This window comes from Acipenser ruthenus, chromosome 32 (genome assembly GCF_902713425.1).
Source record: "Acipenser ruthenus chromosome 32, fAciRut3.2 maternal haplotype, whole genome shotgun sequence".
NCBI lineage: Eukaryota > Metazoa > Chordata > Actinopteri > Acipenseriformes > Acipenseridae > Acipenser > Acipenser ruthenus.
Window position 1 is genome coordinate 9,542,510 of NC_081220.1, and position 19,251 is coordinate 9,561,760.

The 19,251-nt window shown below is 41.4% G+C and overlaps 8 non-coding genes and 1 pseudogene across 8 annotated transcripts; 6 read left to right on the top strand and 3 right to left on the bottom strand.

Annotated features, from left to right (window-relative positions):
• Window positions 1-159: 159 nt before the first annotated feature.
• On the bottom strand, window positions 160-241 carry trnas-aga (transfer RNA serine (anticodon AGA)). The gene has a single exon. It is a non-coding gene; the product is annotated as a tRNA-Ser (tRNA).
• Window positions 242-2,394: 2,153 nt separating this feature from the next.
• LOC131703603 (small nucleolar RNA U3) lies at window positions 2,395-2,484 on the top strand (annotated as a pseudogene).
• Window positions 2,485-11,186: 8,702 nt separating this feature from the next.
• trnal-cag (transfer RNA leucine (anticodon CAG)) lies at window positions 11,187-11,268 on the top strand. Its single transcript has one exon. It is a non-coding gene; the product is annotated as a tRNA-Leu (tRNA).
• A 298-nt stretch (window positions 11,269-11,566) lies between these two features.
• On the top strand, window positions 11,567-11,640 carry trnai-aau (transfer RNA isoleucine (anticodon AAU)). The gene has a single exon. It is a non-coding gene; the product is annotated as a tRNA-Ile (tRNA).
• Window positions 11,641-11,791: 151 nt separating this feature from the next.
• trnas-aga (transfer RNA serine (anticodon AGA)) lies at window positions 11,792-11,873 on the bottom strand. The gene has a single exon. It is a non-coding gene; the product is annotated as a tRNA-Ser (tRNA).
• A 2,153-nt stretch (window positions 11,874-14,026) lies between these two features.
• On the top strand, window positions 14,027-14,239 carry LOC131703372 (small nucleolar RNA U3). Its single transcript, XR_009309835.1, has one exon. It is a non-coding gene; the product is annotated as a small nucleolar RNA U3 (small nucleolar RNA).
• Window positions 14,240-14,917: 678 nt separating this feature from the next.
• Window positions 14,918-14,999, top strand: trnal-cag (transfer RNA leucine (anticodon CAG)). The gene has a single exon. It is a non-coding gene; the product is annotated as a tRNA-Leu (tRNA).
• A 543-nt stretch (window positions 15,000-15,542) lies between these two features.
• trnas-aga (transfer RNA serine (anticodon AGA)) lies at window positions 15,543-15,624 on the bottom strand. Its single transcript has one exon. It is a non-coding gene; the product is annotated as a tRNA-Ser (tRNA).
• A 2,172-nt stretch (window positions 15,625-17,796) lies between these two features.
• On the top strand, window positions 17,797-18,009 carry LOC131703323 (small nucleolar RNA U3). The gene has a single exon (XR_009309788.1). It is a non-coding gene; the product is annotated as a small nucleolar RNA U3 (small nucleolar RNA).
• Window positions 18,010-19,251: the final 1,242 nt, after the last annotated feature.

Here is a 19,251-nt window from a genome sequence, read left to right on the forward strand (position 1 = left end):
ATTTAAAGAAACCACAGCATTTGTAATGGTGCCAAAATGAACATTCTTTAACAAAATGAACCGAAGCGATATGAACTACAACCAGTAATATTTCAGACTTCCTGAGCTTTAAACATGTATTAACAATGAACACATACAATCAATTAAAAACAAAGCTTACGTAGTCGGAAGGATTCGAACCTGCGCAGGGAAACCCCAATGGATTTCTAGTCCATCGCCTTAACCACTCGGCCACGACTACATGCACGCGCGAGTATTTGTGAAAATATCCAAAAGAAGTAAACGAAACCAGTAGTAATGCTGTAGATGGCAGTATAGGCTAACTAATGAACCAAAGTCTAATGTCTTTGTTGAAACTGTCAGATTTGTACAAGGCAAGCACACGTGGGAAATGTAAATACAATATAATTTTTGTTAACGTTCATAATAATGAATACATCTTTATTTCAAAATACGTAGCTATTTAACTGATCTTTTCAAGAAACACCCCCATCCACAAAAACAAAGTAGTTATTTAATTGAACTGAAAAATTGACTTGCTTCATGGCTGTTGCCAGAGCACTCGAGCACGTTCTGGCTAGCGTGAGCGGACTTAGTAGATAACAAGATCTACAAAATATTTCATGCTAATAAAACATACCATAATTATGTTCGTTTTTATAAAACATGGCAACTTACAGAGACTAGGGTGTGTGAACTATGCATCAGCTGTAGAGTCACTTACATTTACATCTCACCCGAAAAACGGAGCACAAGGAGGTTAAGTGACTTGCTCAGGGTCACACAATGAGTCAGTGGCTGAGGAGGGATTTGTACCGGGGGACCTCCTGTTTAAAAGCCCTTTATCTTTAACCACTGGACCACACAGCCTCCTATAACAAAATCACACCCCAGATGGGACTCGAAACCACAATCCATGGCTTAGAAAGCCAGTGCCTTATCCATTAGGCCACAAGGGCTGACACGAAAAGCACATTTGGTAGTAATAAAGAAAGTGGGAACAATAGTATCGTGGTTTAATACATCATATCCAAGCCATCGTTGGTGTTCAAACACAGCAGAGTGTTACACTGGGAAAGGGCCGTACTTGTCAGTACGTATTTGACATTCATGTGGGAAGATTTAAGATTGTGAAGAAGTTTAAGTATGCTGCGTATTTGCGCATTGGGAACCTTACATAATTAGGTTTTTGATTAATGCCACTTTCTTACAGACAGTAATCAAGGTGACGATACAAGACCAGAGCCAATAAAGCAGTTATTTTCCTGTCCTTTCATTACCATATTCTAGTGTGCTGTTTCAGAATATGCGTGAATCGTGAAAACGTCTTGCGAATATGTGAACAAAGCCAGCATTTACTTTATTGATCACCATGTGGATTAACCGCTATTGGAACACAGATGATTGTGTTAAAGATGTTAATAGACTTTTAATGTACACATTTTAGAGCTAAACATTTGTTGAGACAGGTCAAGCGCTGTAGCAGTGTTTAACTATTTCCTGGATGTTTGCCTTTTGGTCTTACTCTGGAAAAAGTAATAATAATAATAAAAAGTAGGCAAAACCATTTTTTGAGAAACCGCATTTGGGAGAAAAACTAACAGTTTGGAAACACATTTGCAAAGGCATTGGATTCTATTGTGGTGTTTCCGAACTGTTGAACGTTTCTCATTACATGCAGGTTTACTGGCTTGACAAAAAGGCAATTGACGAAAAGAAGGCTGTCTCGATAGCAAAATCGCGTCAAGCTGAAATAGCTCAGTTGGGAGAGCGTTAGACTGTAACGATCCCTGCTTCGATCCCGGGTTTTTGCAAACAGCACGACTAGGGCTATTTTTTCTTAATTAATTTTTTGAATTAAAAAAACAGCACATATTTTCTTCAGTGTAATTGGAGGAAATAAAAACGTATTATAGTGCCATTTTCTAATACGATAAAGAAATGCAAAAAGCATCATCTCTGCGTGGGCTTGAAACACCAAAATTTCGATTAACAGCCCAACGTGCTAACCGATTATGGTGTTTTATTACATAACACCTTGGGAGTCTCAACAGAACAGTGTGTATGCATAGAGCTAAAATGGAAACCAAATATATACGATTCAAATGGGAATCGTATTCAGATTTTAAGCACAAATCTGATAGACTTCACAGTGCAAAGGAGGAAGGCAGACAATGCAAATGAGGCAACTGGCTCCTACTTTTTAAATCATACGAGAAACTTGAACCCAATTTAGCTTTTAACCGCCTGCAGTTTGGAATGAGTTTGAAATGTTGTTGTAACACCTCACTGGGCAACAGCAATTGCATTATATGAAAGCTCCTGTTTATTTGTCAGCGGCACAGCTACCGGTGCCACTCAGAGTTGGAGGGAGACGGTCGGCCACTTGCCCATAAAACAATACTTTCAGGGATCATTTCTGCAGTTTGTTTTCAACAGAATTGCTAAACTATCTAAGTATAAAGCATTCCTGCTTCGGAGGAAGTCTTCTGCCGGGATTTGGAGGGGCTTTCTTCAGGAGCTGTGGGGATGCCGATGCAACCAGGTGTGCGGAGGCACAATGTAATTCGTTTTACATTGTGCGGCAAAATTGAAGAGAATTACCTAACTAGAATTGACTTCAGTAGAAAGATTATCCAGAAAATGTTGGAGACTTCAAAAGACCTGAACTGTTTAATCAAGAGACCTGGAACTGAGGCAAGCTTTGATGTAAGTTTTGTAAATTCTGAAAAAATGGAAAAGTTTTTACAAAGATATAGAATGAGAAAGAATGAACTTCCTCTGAAACATTTTTTGGTTGAACCTCTGTCTGACCGGGAGATTAAAGTTGTGACTATACAGTTTTATAATGAGTCTGTTCATGAATATGACGTGGAAACATGGCTTAAGAGATACTGCAAAGTTACTTCATCTAGCCGCAAAGTTGTGGACAGAGATGGCGTGTGGAATGGAGCACGTCAGTGGCTCATTCAACTGTTTAAGGATCCAGAGGGGATTGGTGGGGTGCGTCACCTTCCCAGTAATGTGACTTTGGGGGCAGCTCGTGGGTTTGTTGTATACAATGGGATGCCGAAGCTGTATCGTAACTGTGGACAACTGGGACACCTGGCTGTGAGTTGTTCTGTAACTAAATGCAAGAACTGTGGAGGGCCGCATGTAACTGCTCTCTGCCATGAGGAGAAACACTGCAATCTGTGTGGGTGTCACAAAGACGGCCAGAGTGGGTGGCGTCAGACCAGAAAAGGAATACACAGACGGTGGTGATGATGAGCTGAGTGCAATGGCTGCACTCAGCGTTTATTAACAAATAAAAGGTTTCAAACAGCACAAAAACACAGGACACGGCACTTGCGCCAAAATAAACAGACATACAAAACGACTAAACACTAAACAGACGGTGCAGGACAGACGAACAAACACGGTGAGTACAAACAAAACACTTTACTTTTAATGATTTTAACTCTCCTCTCTCTCTCACCCGTTCTCCTCTTCCGAACACCTAACCCTGAGTGCAAGAAATGTGCGTCTATATATACTATTGTGCTGGGATTCAATTACTAATTCATTATTCACTTGAATCCCAGCACGTGAATTAATTCTGTGCAACCCCGTGCTCGCATATTATATTTTAAATGCACGTGCGTGATGTGCAATCCCGTGCCTAAATACAAATATACAATTTAAACACACGTGAAACACAGACCTGTTTATATCCCGTGTACCAATCTATACACCAACATTAACATACGCATGCATATATACAACACAGAACACACAAATGCACACAGGGGCGGGGCACTTTGCCACATATACCCCCCCTTGTGCGCAGCACACATGGCCTCAACGGCCACCTCCCCCCTTAAAAACCCAGCAGTCCAGGACAAAGTCTCGGGCTGGGAAGGGAGGCTTCAGTGGGCCCATGGCTGGAAATGCTGTCAGCTCCCCTGCCGGTAGTGGCATGGCTGACAGCATGCTGGTCCCGTCCTGCAGCGAAAAAGCTGCGGGGGCAGGTGGTCCCCCGACCTCCCCCTTCTTCGTAGCCGGCAGCTCCCTCCTGTGGGGCTCCGGCCACAAGAACTCCTGCAGCGAAACTGCTGCTGGGGAAAGTGGTCTCCAGACCTCGTCCCCCTTCTTCGTGGCCGGCAGCTCCCCTTTCTGGGGCTCCGGCCACCGTACTCCCTGTGGAGGTACGGGCAGCAGAGGCAGCTCCTGCTCCTCTGCTCCGGGCGGTGGCGGAAACAGAGGCAGCTCCAGCTCCTCTGCTCCTGGCGGTGGCGGAGGCAGAGGCAGCTCCAGCTCCTCTGCTCCTGGCGGTGGTGGAGGCAGAGGCAGCTCCAGCTCCTCTGCTCCTGGCGGTGGTGGAGGCAGAGGCAGCTCCAGCTCCTCTGCTCCTGGCGGTGGTGGAGGCAGAGGCAGCTCCAGCTCCTCTGCTCCTGGCGGTGGTGGAGGCAGAGGCAGCTCCAGCTCCTTTGCTCCTGGTGGTGGTGGAGGCAGAGGCAGCTCCAGCTCCTCTGCTCCTGGTGGTGGTGGAGGCAGAGGCAGCTCCAGCTCCTCTGCTCCTGGCGGTGCTGGCTCCCTCTGCTGTGGCGGCTGGGCATGTGCGCGCCGTGCTGCCTTCAGCAGCATAGTGAGAGGCTGCTGGGGGACACCAGCATCCTGCCCTTCTCCCCCCAAAAAAATTTCAGGGGGTTGAGCCTGTAACCCCTCCCCTTCCGGCTCTTGGGGCTGAACCAGCAGGCATTTCCCCTCTGCTGGTGGCTTGGGTCCCAGGGCTGTGGAAGCCCCGACTTGCCTCCCTTTGGGCTGTGGACGCACCGACTCCTCCCTTTTGGGCTGTGGACGCACCGACTCCTCCCTTTTGGGCTGTGGACGCACCGACTCCCCCCTCTTGGGCTGTGGATGCACCGACTCCCCCCTCTTGGGCTGTGGACGTTCGGGCTCCCCCCACTCAGGCGTAGGACGTTCGGGCTCCTCCCACTCAGGCGTAGGACGTTCGGGCTCCTCCCACTCAGGCGTAGGACGTTCGGGCTCCTCCCACTCAGGCGTAGGACGTTCGGGCTCCTCCCGCTTGGGCTGTGGACGCTCAGGCTCCTCCCGCTTGGGCTGTGGACGCTCAGGCTCCTCCCGCTTGGGCTGTGGACGCTCAGGCTCCTCCCCATAACTGCGGAAGGGACAGTGGGCGAACAGGTGATCCTGGTCGCAGAGGAGGCACCCCGACGATGGCTTGTTACATCGCCGTGGATGCCTGGCCCTTAGGCGGCACTCCTCCTCCCTGTCCTTCACCTCTTTATCTGTCTCCCGCTTGGGCTGTGGAGGCAAAACCAGCAGGCATTCACCCTCTGCTGGTGGAGATGGGGACAGCAGGTACTCCTCTGCTGGTGGTCCTGCTACCTGGGCTGCTGTTCCGTTTATCGTTGCCTCCAGGTAGCTGAGGAGAAACTCCACACCTTCCTCCAAGGTGTTTGGGGTGTGTTCCTGCTGATAGGCCTCCCATCTCTCACTGTCCATCATCCACAGGGCCCGAACGACTATGGGCAGAGCCTGGGCCTCCAGCCCAGCATTCTCCAGGAACCAGTCCCGCCATTTTGTGGCGTCTTCTGCCATTATATATATATATATATATATATATATATATATATATATATATATATATATATATATATATATTTTTTTTTTAATAAAACCCCTCCTGGTCTGACGCTTGGAGGCGCGGCTATCCCACGATGACACCACGTGTCACAAAGACGGCCAGAGTGGGTGGCGTCAGACCAGAAAAGGAATACACAGACGGTGGTGATGATGAGCTGAGTGCAATGGCTGCACTCAGCGTTTATTAACAAATAAAAGGTTTCAAACAGCACAAAAACACAGGACACGGCACTTGCGTCAAAATAAACAGACATACAAAACGACTAAACACTAAACAGACGGTGCAGGACAGACGAACAAACACGGTGAGTACAAACAAAACACTTTACTTTTAATGATTTTAACTCTCCTCTCTCTCTCACCCGTTCTCCTCTTCCGAACACCTAACCCTGAGTGCAAGAAATGTGCGTCTATATATACTATTGTGCTGGGATTCAATTACTAATTCATTATTCACTTGAATCCCAGCACGTGAATTAATTCTGTGCAACCCCGTGCTCGCATATTATATTTTAAATGCACGTGCGTGATGTGCAATCCCGTGCCTAAATACAAATATACAATTTAAACACACGTGAAACACAGACCTGTTTATATCCCGTGTACCAATCTATACACCAACATTAACATACGCACGCATATATACAACACAGAACACACAAATGCACACAGGGGTGGGGCACTTTGCCACAGTGGGGAAGAGGGCCATGTTTTCAAAACTTGCCCAGAGTTGTATACCAATATAGTTAAAGGACAGAGAGTAACACAACAGCAGGATGTTGAAAGGGAGGAGGAAGCCAGCAAAGAGAGAACAGAGGAACAGCAGGATGAAGACGGGAGTCTTAAAGAGGACCTGTATAGCTCAGAGTTTTCGGAAAATGAGCCTGATGTCTCTGCAGAGGAGGATAACAGTGATAATGAAATGGAGATAATACAGCTGACTGGTAAACGGAAGCCTGAAGAACAGGCTGTGGCTAAAACAAAAAAGAAAGTCTGGGGGGTTAATATTGCCCCTGATGTTGTGCACGATCAGGAAAGAGAGCATTTACTTGCACATATTGGGAAGCAAGAAAAGTGCCTGGCTGTGATTAGTAGTCCACACTCCAACTCGGGGGCTGGAAATTGAAAGAACTGATTTCCAGGGCTCTACATTTCTGGAGGAGGGAGATGTGCAGACATTCTCTGCTGTGTCTGTATTTTTGAAACCAGCAGTTGTAGCAGAGGGTGAGTCAGATAACAATGAAAAGGTGGCTACCATAGGCAAAGACAAAGACAAGATGGCTGCCACAAACAAAGACAAAGACAAGATGGCTGCCACAAACAAAGACAAAGACAAAGACAAGATGGCTGCCACAAACAAAGACAAAGACAAAGACAAAGACAAAGACAAAGACAAAGACAAGATGGCTGCCACAAACAAATACAAAGATAAAGGAGTTGATAACAATACAATCAACGACAAGGATAATATTGAGAACACAAGAGGAGACTATCAGTGGCATAACGTGGGAGAGAAAAAGAAGGGGGAAAAAAAGGGATAAACAAATGATTAAGTTTGGGTTTTTTTCTGTCATTCATGTTTATACAATGATGCTATTGAATTTATGTTCTGTAAATGTTAGAGGTATTAAAGGGACTGATAAGAGAAAGAGTGTTTTTGGTTACCTTAAATCTATTAGTGCCGATATTATATTTTTACAAGAGTGCAGTATTTCCTTTTCAAATGATTATGCAAATTTAAAGAAGGAATGGAATGTTGGGATATCTGTGTGGGCGGGATCAAATGTAGAAAAGGCTGCAGGGTTGGGGATTCTGTTTAAAAACCCTCATATTGAAGTTAAATCTGTTTCTGATATAATTCCAGGGCGTTTGTTAGCAGTTGATATAAAGTATCATGAAACAGAAATTCGTTTAGTGAATATTTATGGGGCTCAAACGTGTGCAGAGAGGGAAAATATTTTTGAACACTTAAGATTGCTTTTAGTGAGCAACAAAACTCTAATAGTGGCGGGAGATTTTAATTGTGGATTGTTACCTGCTGATAAAAGGAAGCGGAATTTAGATGAATCAGGAAAATTGTTAAAAATAATAGTGAAAGATGCTCACTTGAAGGATGCAGCAAAATGCTTTTGCCCATTATACCCTGGTTTTACATGGTTCAATAATGCACAGTCCTCCTTTTCTAGAATAGATTTTTGTTTCGTTTCACAGTTTTTAAATGTGAAAAATTTTGAATTGGAAACTGTTTTTTTTTTAGACCACAAGAGTTTGGTGGTATCTGTTGAACTGGTTAACAATTTTGAATATGGAAGAGGTTTTTGGAAATTTAATTGTGCATTATTACAGAATCAGGATTTGGTTCAGGCTTTTAAAAAAAGGTATACAGAGTGGAAAGTGTTGAAAGTGTGTTTTGATTCGGTGTGTGAATGGTGGGAAATGATCAAGAGTAGGACAAAAGGCTATTTTATATCACTAGGAAGGAGGAGGGCAGAGGAAAGGAAAAATAAATATGTTAAGTTACAAAAAAGATTACAAAACTTGTTTGGGTTGCAGAGTCAGGGGTTTGATTTCCAGGAGGAAATAAGAGATATTTAGGAGAAACTGTACAAGATGTTTTTAGAAATGGAAAAAAAAGGTTATGTTTAGGGCTAGAGTCAACTACATGGAAGAAAACGAGACTTGTAGTAGGTTTTTCTTTAAAGTAATGTTTAGGAAGAAGAGTTGTCTACAAGGCTTGAGAACTGAGAATGGGGGAGTTCTGAAAGGGAAAGATGAAATGTTAAAAATTGCAGAGGAGTTTTATAAATCTCTTTATGAAAAGAGAGAAACAGATCCTGTAATACAAGATTTGTTTCTTAAAAGTCTAGAAACCAAGGTAACATTAGAAGAGAATAATGATTTGTTGAGGGATATAAATTTGGATGAGATTAAAGAAGCATGCTTTTCTTTTAAAACAGGTTAGACTCCTGGATCAGATGGGTTGCCCATAGAATTTTATTGCACCTTTTGGGAAGTGATTAAAGAAGATTTATTAGAAGTTTTCAATGAATGTTTGAGCAGTGGACTAATGAGTGATTCTATGAGGGAAGGGCTGATAACTCTCCTATTTAAAAATAAAGGGGAAAAAGAGGAGCTGAAAAACTGGAGGCCTATTAGTCTCCTCAATTGTGACTATAAGATCTTGTCCAAGATAATAATGTTTAGGTTTCAAAATATAACGGCAAAATTAATTGATCCTGACCAAGTATGTGGTGTTCCAGGAAGAGCTATTGCTGAGAATTTAGTATTGATTAGAGATGCATGTATCTATGCAAAGGAGAGAGATTCACCTTTATGTTTAATTAATCTTGACCAAGAAAAGGCCTATGATCGGGTTGATCATTGTTTTATGTTTAAAGTTTTGGAGTACATGGGTTTGGATCAAAGATTTATTAGATGGGTGAAGATGCTGTACAGAGGCATCAGTAGTAAAGTTATTGTTAATGGATTTATGTCTGCTGGTTTTGAGGTGAAGTCAGGGGTGAGACAGGGGTGTCCTTTGTCACCCCTGTTATATATTTATTGTTTAGAACCTGCACTTTTACAAATTAGAAAGAATACACAGATTGAGGGGGTGGTAATTCCTGGCTCTGATCATCAGGAGGTTAAAGCCTTAGCATACATGGATGATGTGACATTGATGTGTAAAGACTTCTACTCTATTCAGGAAGCTTTGAAAATTATGGTTTTATATGGGAAAGCTTCTGGTTCGAAAATTAATATGGAGAAAAGTGAGGCTTTTTGTATGGGGGAGTGGGAGGAGAGAGATGAAATTAAGAAAATGTTAAAATTGAAGAATGATTACATTAAAGTTTTAGGCATGATTTTTGATAAAAATGTGAGTGGGGTAAGGAATTGGGTGGAGGTGATGAGTAAAGTGAGAAAGAAAATCACTTTCTGGAATCCCAGAAAGTTGTCAATGGAAGGTAAAATTTTAATAATTAAAGTGGTGTTTATGTCAATGCTCTTATATGTAGCAAAGGTTTTTCCTCCGGACAGAGCATCTTGCAAATCGATTAATAGGGAGCTGTTTATTTTCTTTTGGGGGGGGGGGGGGGGGGGGAGAATGGAAAAGGTGAAAAGGGAAACTGTAATGTTGGAAAAGAAAAATGGAGGGAAAGGTTTTCCTAATGTCATTTTTTATTTGTATGCAAATTTTGTCTGTTTTCTAATTAACACAATTCTTCAGATGAATAAGAAATGCAGTTTCTTTGCCAGGTATTTTTTTGGACATTTTGTAAGAAAGATGGGATTAATTTATATAAATTTGACAGTGCCCTACAGTTGGATGATGCCTTTTGTATACAAGAAGGCTTCACAGTTTATTTTAGAATATGATCTGATGGATTGGCCAAAAGCAAAGTGGAAACCTAGAGATTTGCAGAAAAAGAAACTGGCAAATGTTAAATTAATCAAAGTTATTTTTCAATGTGCACACGTGTCAACAGTTGTGTGGAGAAATGTAGGATATCCTGGCTTATCTAATACTCAGAAGGATATAGCTTGGCTATCTGTACATGCACGCTTACCTTGTCGGCAGCTTATGTACAGAAGACAAATGGCAATGACAGATACATGTGTAAGAGTTGATTGTAAAGAAACTGAGTCGGTTGAACATGTCTTTTGTAACTGTAAGTTTGCTAAAGGATGTTGGGGGAGGGTAAAAGTGCTTCTGAAAAAAATTTATCAAAACAAATGAATTGACATGTAATGTGATTATGTATGGGCCAAGAGGGGCTTTAAAAACAGATAATTGGAAGAAGGCATGGCTGATCATCAACAGTGCCAAAGAAGCTTTGTGGTTGTTGAGAAACATGAATCTGTATAATAAAACAAAAAATCAAGCAACAGAAATTGATTTTTGTAAAATTGTTTTTGGTAGAGTGAAAGATTATATCTGGATGGATATTAAGAACTTGGGAAGAAACAATGCAATGAAAAACTGGAAAATTAATTCAATGACAGATTTATTTTTGTAAAATGTATGTTTTGGTGATGTGATTATGTAATGATTTTTTAAGGGCTGACTCATTTTAATGTTCGAGAGATCTAGGTGTACTGGACAAATATACTGGATTTTTTCCATGTCGCAATTGTGCCGCCTGTGATAATGCGTTTGAAACTAGAGATAATGTGAGATAATGTCTGTTACTGGCGGAGAGTTTACAAATGTACTCAATTATGTTACAACTTTTGTGTCTACGAAACATATCTGTAACATTTATGTAATGCCTGTGTGTTTTTTTCATGAAGTTAATTTGCTAACAGACTGTTCTGATTTGTTTCTAACCGTGAAGCGATCGCTCTGTTTGCCGTATATTTTCTGTCTGTAAGAGGAGTGTCCTTGTGATCCCATATAGAATGCGACGAAACAGGTCGCCCTCCTTAATATAAACAGATAAAGAATAAGTTCACACACACACCAGGTGATTTACTGTAGCGTCAGACATTGGAGGTTCAGCAGTGTACTGCAGTGTTGTGCAAAGTCGTCAGTGTAAGTCAGGATGGCCGAGCGGTCTAAGTCGCTGCGTTCAGGTCGCAGTCTCTCTGGAGGCGTGGGTTCGAATCCCACTTCTGACAAATCTGTTTGTTTATTTATTTCTTAAAACGTCCACCGAATGCTTGGTAATTTGATTTGTTTTTCTTGTTAGTATTCAAATCACAAGGTCGTTAAATGAGAGAAAGTCACCGCAAGCCTGCACCTCACCACATCCTTCACACTGTTAAACTGCCTCATTATGACGAGGCCTCTAATTATGCCTTTCCAATACTTTGAATGTGTTATTGTTCAGTTTAACATGAGAACATCTTGGTAGAACAATCATAATGTCTGCAGGACTTATTTTCCTCGGGTTCTAGTATCAAGTTTTGAGTGTGTGGCCGGTTAGCTCAGTTGGTTAGAGCGTGGTGCTAATAACGCCAAGGTCGCGGGTTCGATCCCCGTACGGGCCACTGCTTTTCTTCTTTAAAGAAACCACAGCATTTGTAATGGTGCCAAAATGAACCGAAGCGATATGAATTACAACCAGTAATATTTCAGACTTCCTGAACTTTAAACATGTATTAACAATGAGCACATACAATCAATTAAAAACAAAGCTTACGTAGTCGGCAGGATTCGAACCTGCGCGGGGAAACCCCAATGGATTTCTAGTCCATCGCCTTAACCACTCGGCCACGACTACATGCTTGCACGATTATTTGTGAAAATATCCCAAAGAAGTAAACGAAACCCGTAGTAATGCTGTAGATGGCAGTATAGGCTAACTAATGAACCGAAGTCAAATGTCTTTGTTGAAACTGTCAGATTTGTACAAGGCAAGCACACGTGGGAAATGTAAATAAAATATAATTTTTGTTAACGTTCATAATAATGAATACATCTTTATTTCAAAATATGTAGCTATTTAACTGATCTTTTCAAGAAACACCCCCATCCACAAAAACAAAGTAGTTATTTAATTGAACTGAAAAATTGACTTGCTTCATGGCTGTTGCCAGAGTACTCGAGCACGTTCTGGCTAGCGTGAGCGGACTTAGCAGATAACAAGATCTACAAAATATTTCATGCTAATAATACATACCATAATTATGTTCGTTTTTATTATACATGGCAACTTACAGAGACTAGGGTGTGTGAACTATGCATCAGCTGTAGAGTCACTTACATTTACATCTCACCCGAAAAACGGAGCACAAGGAGGTTAAATGACTTGCTCAGGGTCACACAATGAGTCAGTGGCTGAGGTGGGATTTGTACCGGGGGACCTCCTGGTTAAAAGCCCTTTATCTTTAACCACTGGACCACACAGCCTCCTATAACAAAATCACACCCCAGATGGGACTCGAAACCACAATCCATGTCTTAGAAAGCCAGTGCCTTATCCATTAGGCCACAAGGGCTGACACGAAAAGCACATTTGGTAGTAATAAAGAAAGTCGGAACAATAGTATCGTGGTTTAATACATCATATCCAAGCCATCGTTGGTGTTCAAACACAGCAGAGTGTTACACTGGGAAAGGGCCGTACTTGTCAGTACGTATTTGACATTCATGTGGGAAGATTTAAGATTGTGAAGAAGTTTAAGTATGCTGCGTATTTGCGCATTGGGAACCTTACATAATTAGGTTTTTGATTAATGCCACTTTCTTACGGACAGTAATCAAGGTGACGATACAAGACCAGAGCCAATAAAGCAGTTATTTTCCTGTCCTTTCATTACCATATTCTAGTGTGCTTGTTCAGAATATGCGTGAATCGTGAAAACGTCTTGCGAATATGTGAACAAAGCCAGCATTTACTTTATTGATCACCATGTGGATTAACCGCTATTGGAACACAGATGATTGTGTTAAAGATGATAATAGACTTTTAATGTACACATTTTAGAGCTAAACGTTTGTTGAGACAGTTCAAGCGCTGTAGCAGTGTTTAACTATTTCCTGGATGTTTGCCTTTTGGTCTTACTCTGGAAAAAGTAATAATAATAATAAAAAGTAGTCAAAACCATTGTTTGAGAAACCACATTTGGGAGAAAAACTAACAGTTTGGAAACACATTTGCAAAGGCATTGGATTCTATTGTGGTGTTTCCGAACTGTTGAACGTTTCTCATTACATGCAGGTTTACTGGCTTGACAAAAAGGCAATTGACGAAAAGAATGCTGTCTCGATAGCAAAATCGCGTCAAGCTGAAATAGCTCAGTTGGGAGAGCGTTAGACTGTAACGATCCCTGCTTCGATCCCGGGTTTTTGCAAACAGCACGACAAGGGCTATTTTTTCTTAATTAATTTTTTGAATTAAAAAAACAGCACATTTTTTCTTCAGTGTAATTGGAGGAAATAAAAACGTATTATAGTGCCATTTTCTAATGCGATAAAGAAATGCAAAAAGCATCATCTCTGCGTGGGCTTGAAACACCAAAATTTCGATTAACAGCCGAACGTGCTAACCGATTATGGTGTTTTATTACATAACACCTTGGGAGTCTCAACAGAACAGTGTGTATGCATAGAGCTAAAATGGAAACCAAATATATACGATTCAAATGGGAATCGTATTCAGATTTTAAGCACAAATCTGATAGACTTCACAGTGCAAAGGAGGAAGGCAGACAATGCAAATGAGGCAACTGGCTCCTACTTTTTAAATCATACGAGAAACTTGAACCCAATTTAGCTTTTAACCGCCTGCAGTTTGGAATGAGTTTGAAATGTTGTTGTAACACCTCACTGGGCAACAGCAATTGCATTATATGAAAGCTCCTGTTTATTTGTCAGCGGCACAGCTACCGGTGCCACTCAGAGTTGGAGGGAGACGGTCGGCCACTTGCCCATAAAACAATACTTTCAGGGATCATTTCTATAGCGATTTGCTAGCAAAATGCGTTTTTAAAGTGTTTGGACTCGCTATCCACGAGGAAGAGAGAGTGTTCGCTTTTGAGCGTGAAGGAGACAGTGAGTGTTGTTTTTGGCCAACTGCTCGCTGTTATTGATGACCCCTCCAGTGTTCCTTAGGGGGCTGGAGGAAGCGGACACGTTCTGAGTGGGTATCTTACCTAAAGGTACGCAAGACGAACTACAGTTGCAAAGCACTGCTGCTTTTTCGACGATTGATTAAAACTATCAATCTAACTGAAAACACGGATCACATTAATTGTGATCGGTTTGATACCAATAGGCTTACATGACAGGTATTGTGTATAGACAATGTCATATACACAGAAATGAACACGGACAGTGTTTATTAAGGGCTGACTCATTGAAACGTTCGAGAGATCTCGGTGTACTGGACAATTATACTGGATTTTTTCCATGTCGTAATTGTGCCGCCTGTGATAATGCGTTTGAAACTAGAGATAATGTGAGATAATGTCTGTTACTGGCGGATTGTTTACACATGTACTCAATTATGTTACAACTTTTTTGTCTACGAAACATATCTGTAACATTTATGTAATGCCTGTGTGGTTTTTTCATGAAGTTAATTTGCTAACAGACTGTTCTGATTTGTTTCTAACCGTGAAGCGATCGCTCTGTTTGCCGTATATTGTCTTTCTGTAAGAGGAGTGTCCTTGTGATCCCATATAGAATGCGACGAAACAGGTCGCTCTCCTTAATATAAACAGAAAAAGAATAAGTTCACGCACACCCCAGGTGATTTACTGCAGCGTCAGACATTGGAGGTTCAGCAGTGTACTGCAGTGTTGGGCAAAGTCGTCGGTGTCAGTCAGGATGGTCGAGCGGTCTAAGGCGCTGCGTTCAGGTCGCAGTCTCTCTGGAGGCGTGGGTTCAATTCCCACTTCTGACAAACCTTTTTGTTCATTTATTTCTTAAAACGTCCACCAAATGCTTGGTAATTTGATTTGTTTTTCTTGTTAGTATTCAAATCACAAGGTCGTTAAATGAGAGAAAGTCACTGCAAGCCTGCACCTCACCACATCCTTCACACTGTTAAACTGCCTCATTATGACGAGGCCTCTAATTATGCCTTTCCGATACTTTGAATGTGTTATTGTTCAGTTTAACATGAGAACTTCTTAGTAGAACAATCATAATGTTTCCAGGACTTATTTTCCTCGGCTTTTAGTAACAAGTTTTGAGTGTGTGGAACGGTTAGCTCAGTTGGTTAGAGCGTGGTGCTAATAACGCCAAGGTCGTGGGTTCGGTCCCCGTACGGGCCATGGCTTTTCTTTTTTAAAGAAACCACAGCATTTGTAATGGTGCCAAAATGAACAATCTTTAACAAAATGAACCGAAGCGATATGAAGTACAACCAGTAATATTTCAGACTTCCTGAGCTTTAAACATGTATTATCAATGAACACATACAATCAATTAAAAACAAAGCTTACGTAGTCGGCAGGATTCGAACCTGCGCGGTGAAACCCCAATGGATTTCTAGTCCATCGCCTTAACCACTCGGCCACGACTACATGCTCGCACGCTTGTTTGTGAAAATATCCAAAAGAAGAAAACGAAACCTGCAGTAATGCTGTAGATGGCAGTATAGGCTAACTAATGAACCCAAGTCAAATGCCTTTGTTGAAACTCTGTCAGATTTGTACAAGGCAAGCACACGTGGGAAATGTAAATACAATATAATTTCTGTTAACGTTCATAATAATGAATACATCTTTATTTCAAAATATGTAGCTATTTAACTGATCATTTCAAAACACCCCCATCCACAAAAACAAAGTAGATATTTATTTCAACTGAAAAACTGACTTGCTTCATGGCTGCTGCCAGAGCACTCGAGCACGTTCTGGCTAGCATGAGCGGACTAAGCAGATAACAAGATCTACAAAATATCACATGCCAATAAAACTTACCATAATTATGTTCATTTTATTATTATTTATTTAGCAGACGCCTTTATCCGTGGCGACTTACAGAGACTAGGGTGTGTGAACTATGCATCAGCTGTAGAGTCACTTACATTTACATCTCACCCGAAAAACGGAGCACAAGGAGGTTAAATGACTTGCTCAGGGTCACACAATGAGTCAGTGGCTGAGTTGGGATTTGTACCGGGGGACCTCCTGGTTACAAGCCCTTTATCTTTAACCACTGCACCACACAGTCTCCTATAACAAAATCACACCCCAGATGGGACTCGAAACCACAATCCATGGCTTAGAAATCCAGTGCCTTATCCATTAGGCCACAAGGGCTGACAGAAAAAGCACATTTTGTAGTAATAAAGAAAGTGGGAACAATAGTATCGTGGTTTAATACATCATATCCAAGCCATCGTTGGTGTTCAAACACAGCAGAGTGTTACATTGGGAAAGGGCCGTACTTGTCAGTACGTATTTGACATTCATGTGGGAAGATTTAAGATTGTGAAGAAGTTTAAATATGCTGCGTATTTGCGCATTGGGAACCTTACATAAATAGGTTTTTGATTAATGCCACTTTCTTACGGACAGTAATCAAGGTGACGATACAAGACCAGAGCCAATAAAGCAGTTATTTTCCTGTCCTTTCATTACCATATTCTAGTGTGCTTGTTCAGAATATGCGTGAATCGTGAAAACGTCTTGCTAATATGTGAACAAAGCCAGCATTCACTTTATTGATCACCATGTGGATTAACCGCTATTGGAACACAGATGATTGTGTTAAAGATGTTAATAGACTTTTAATGTACACGTTTTAGAGCTAAACGTTTGTTGAGACAGTTCAAGCGCTGTAGCAGTGTTTAACTATTTCCTGGATGTTTGCCTTTTGGTCTTACTCTGGAAAAAGTAATAATAATAATAAAAAGTAGGCAAAACCATTTTTTGAGAAACCGCATTTGGGAGAAAAACTAAGAGTTTGGAAACACATTTGCAAAGACCATTGGATTCTATTGTGGTGTTTCCGAACTGTTGAACGTTTCTCATTACATGCAGGTTTACTGGCTTGACAAAAAGGCGATTGACGAAAAGTATGCTGTCTCGATAGCAAAATCGCGCCAAGCTGAAATTGCTCAGTTGGGAGAGCGTTAGACTGTAACGGTCCCTGCTTCGATACCGGGTTTTTGTAAACAGCACGACTAGGGTTATTTTTTCTTAATTAATTTTTTGAATTAAAAAAACAGCACATTTTTTCTTTAGTGTAATTGGAGGAAATAAAAAAGTATTATAATGCCGTTTTCTAATGCGATAAAGAAATGCAAAAAGCATCATCTCTGCGTGGGCTTGAAACACCAAAATTTCGATTAACAGCCGAACGTGCTAACCGATTATGGTGTTTTATTAGATAACACCCTGGGAGCTCAACAGAACAGTGTGTATGTATGTAAATGGAAACCAAAATATACACGATTCAAATGGGAATCATATTCAGATTTTAAGCACAAATTTGATAGACTTCACAGTGCAAAGGAGGAAGGCAGACAATGCAAATGAGGCAACTGGCTCCTACTTTTTAAATCATACGAGAAACTTGAACCCAATTAAGCTTTTAACCGCCTGCAGTTTGGAATGAGTTTGAAATGTTGTTGTAACACCTCACTGGGCAACAGCAATTGCATTATATGAAAGCTCCTGTTTATTTGTCAGCGGCACAGCTACCGGTGCCACTCAGAGTTGGAGGGAGACGGTCGGCCACTTGCCCATAAAACAATACTTTCAGGGATCATTTCTATAGTGATTTGCCAGCGAAATGCGTTTATAAATTGTTTGGACTCGCTATCCACGAGGAAGAGTGAGAGTGTTCGTTTTTGAGCGTGGAGACAGCGAGTGTTGTTTTTTGGCCAACTGCTCCCTGTTATTGATGACCGCTCCAGTGTTCCTTAGGGGGCTGGAGGAAGCGGACACGTTCTGAGTGGGTATCTTACCAAAAGGTACGCAAGACGACCTACAGTTGCAAAGCACTACTGCTTTTTCGATGATTGATTAAAACTATCAATCTGACTGAAAACACGGATCACATTAATTGTGATCGGTTTGATACCAATAGGCTTACATGACAGGTATTGTGTATAGACAATGTCATATACACAGAAATGAACACGGACAGTGTTTTTTTAAGGGCTGACTGAGATCTGGGTGTACTGGAGAAATATACTGGATTTTTTCCATGTCGTAATTGTGCCGCCTGTGATAATGCGTTTGAAACTAGAGATAATGTGAGATAATGTCTGTTTCTGGCGGATAGTTTACAAATGTACTCAATTATGTTACAACTTTTGTGTCTACGAAACATATCTGTAATATTTATGTAATGCCTGTGTGGCAATTTTAGATATTGAAGAAATTGAAAAGGGGAGGTTATTAAAAGTGAGAGCAAGGTTGGGTGGTACTGTATTTGTTTTTATTAATATTTATGCACCAAATAAAGGAAGGGAACACATTTTAATTTTTAATAAATTAAAGCAAGCTCTTTTAAATATTGATAATGATGATGTGGTGGTGGTGGGAGGAGATTTTAACTGCACTATTGATTTTACAATGGATAGAAATAATGAGGAACCCAATCCCCAATCCTCCAGTGAATTAGCTGCAGTTTTTCAGTTCAGTGGCCTGGTTGATGTCTGGAGGTGTCTGCACCCCAATGCAAGACAGTACACCTGGTCTCATTGTCGCGCACAACAAATATATAGAGCCAGGTTAGATCGCTTCTACACATCACACACACATTTGAATAAATTCATTAAAGCCAATATCATCCCCAGTAGCCTCTCTGACCACCACTGCCTGTTAGTTACAGTAATACTCACCACTGACTCTCACAGCACCTCCTACTGGCATTTTAATTTAAAGCTATTACAGGACACACTTTTTGTAAAACAATTTAATGATTTTTGGAACATTTGGAAAAAAGAAAAAACGAATTATAAAAATATTAGGCAGTGGTGGGACATTGGCAAAACGCAGATTAAAATCTTTTGCCAGCAGTACACACTCAATTCAACCGGGTCACTGAACGCTGCAGTGAGAGAGCTGGAGTTGAAAATTCTCCAGTTACAGAGCAGCCTGGACACAGACCACCAGGAGCAGACCATGCAAACGCTGAGGGAGCTGAAACACATGCTGGGTAGCCTGCTGAAGGAAAGAGTGAAGGGGGCGCTG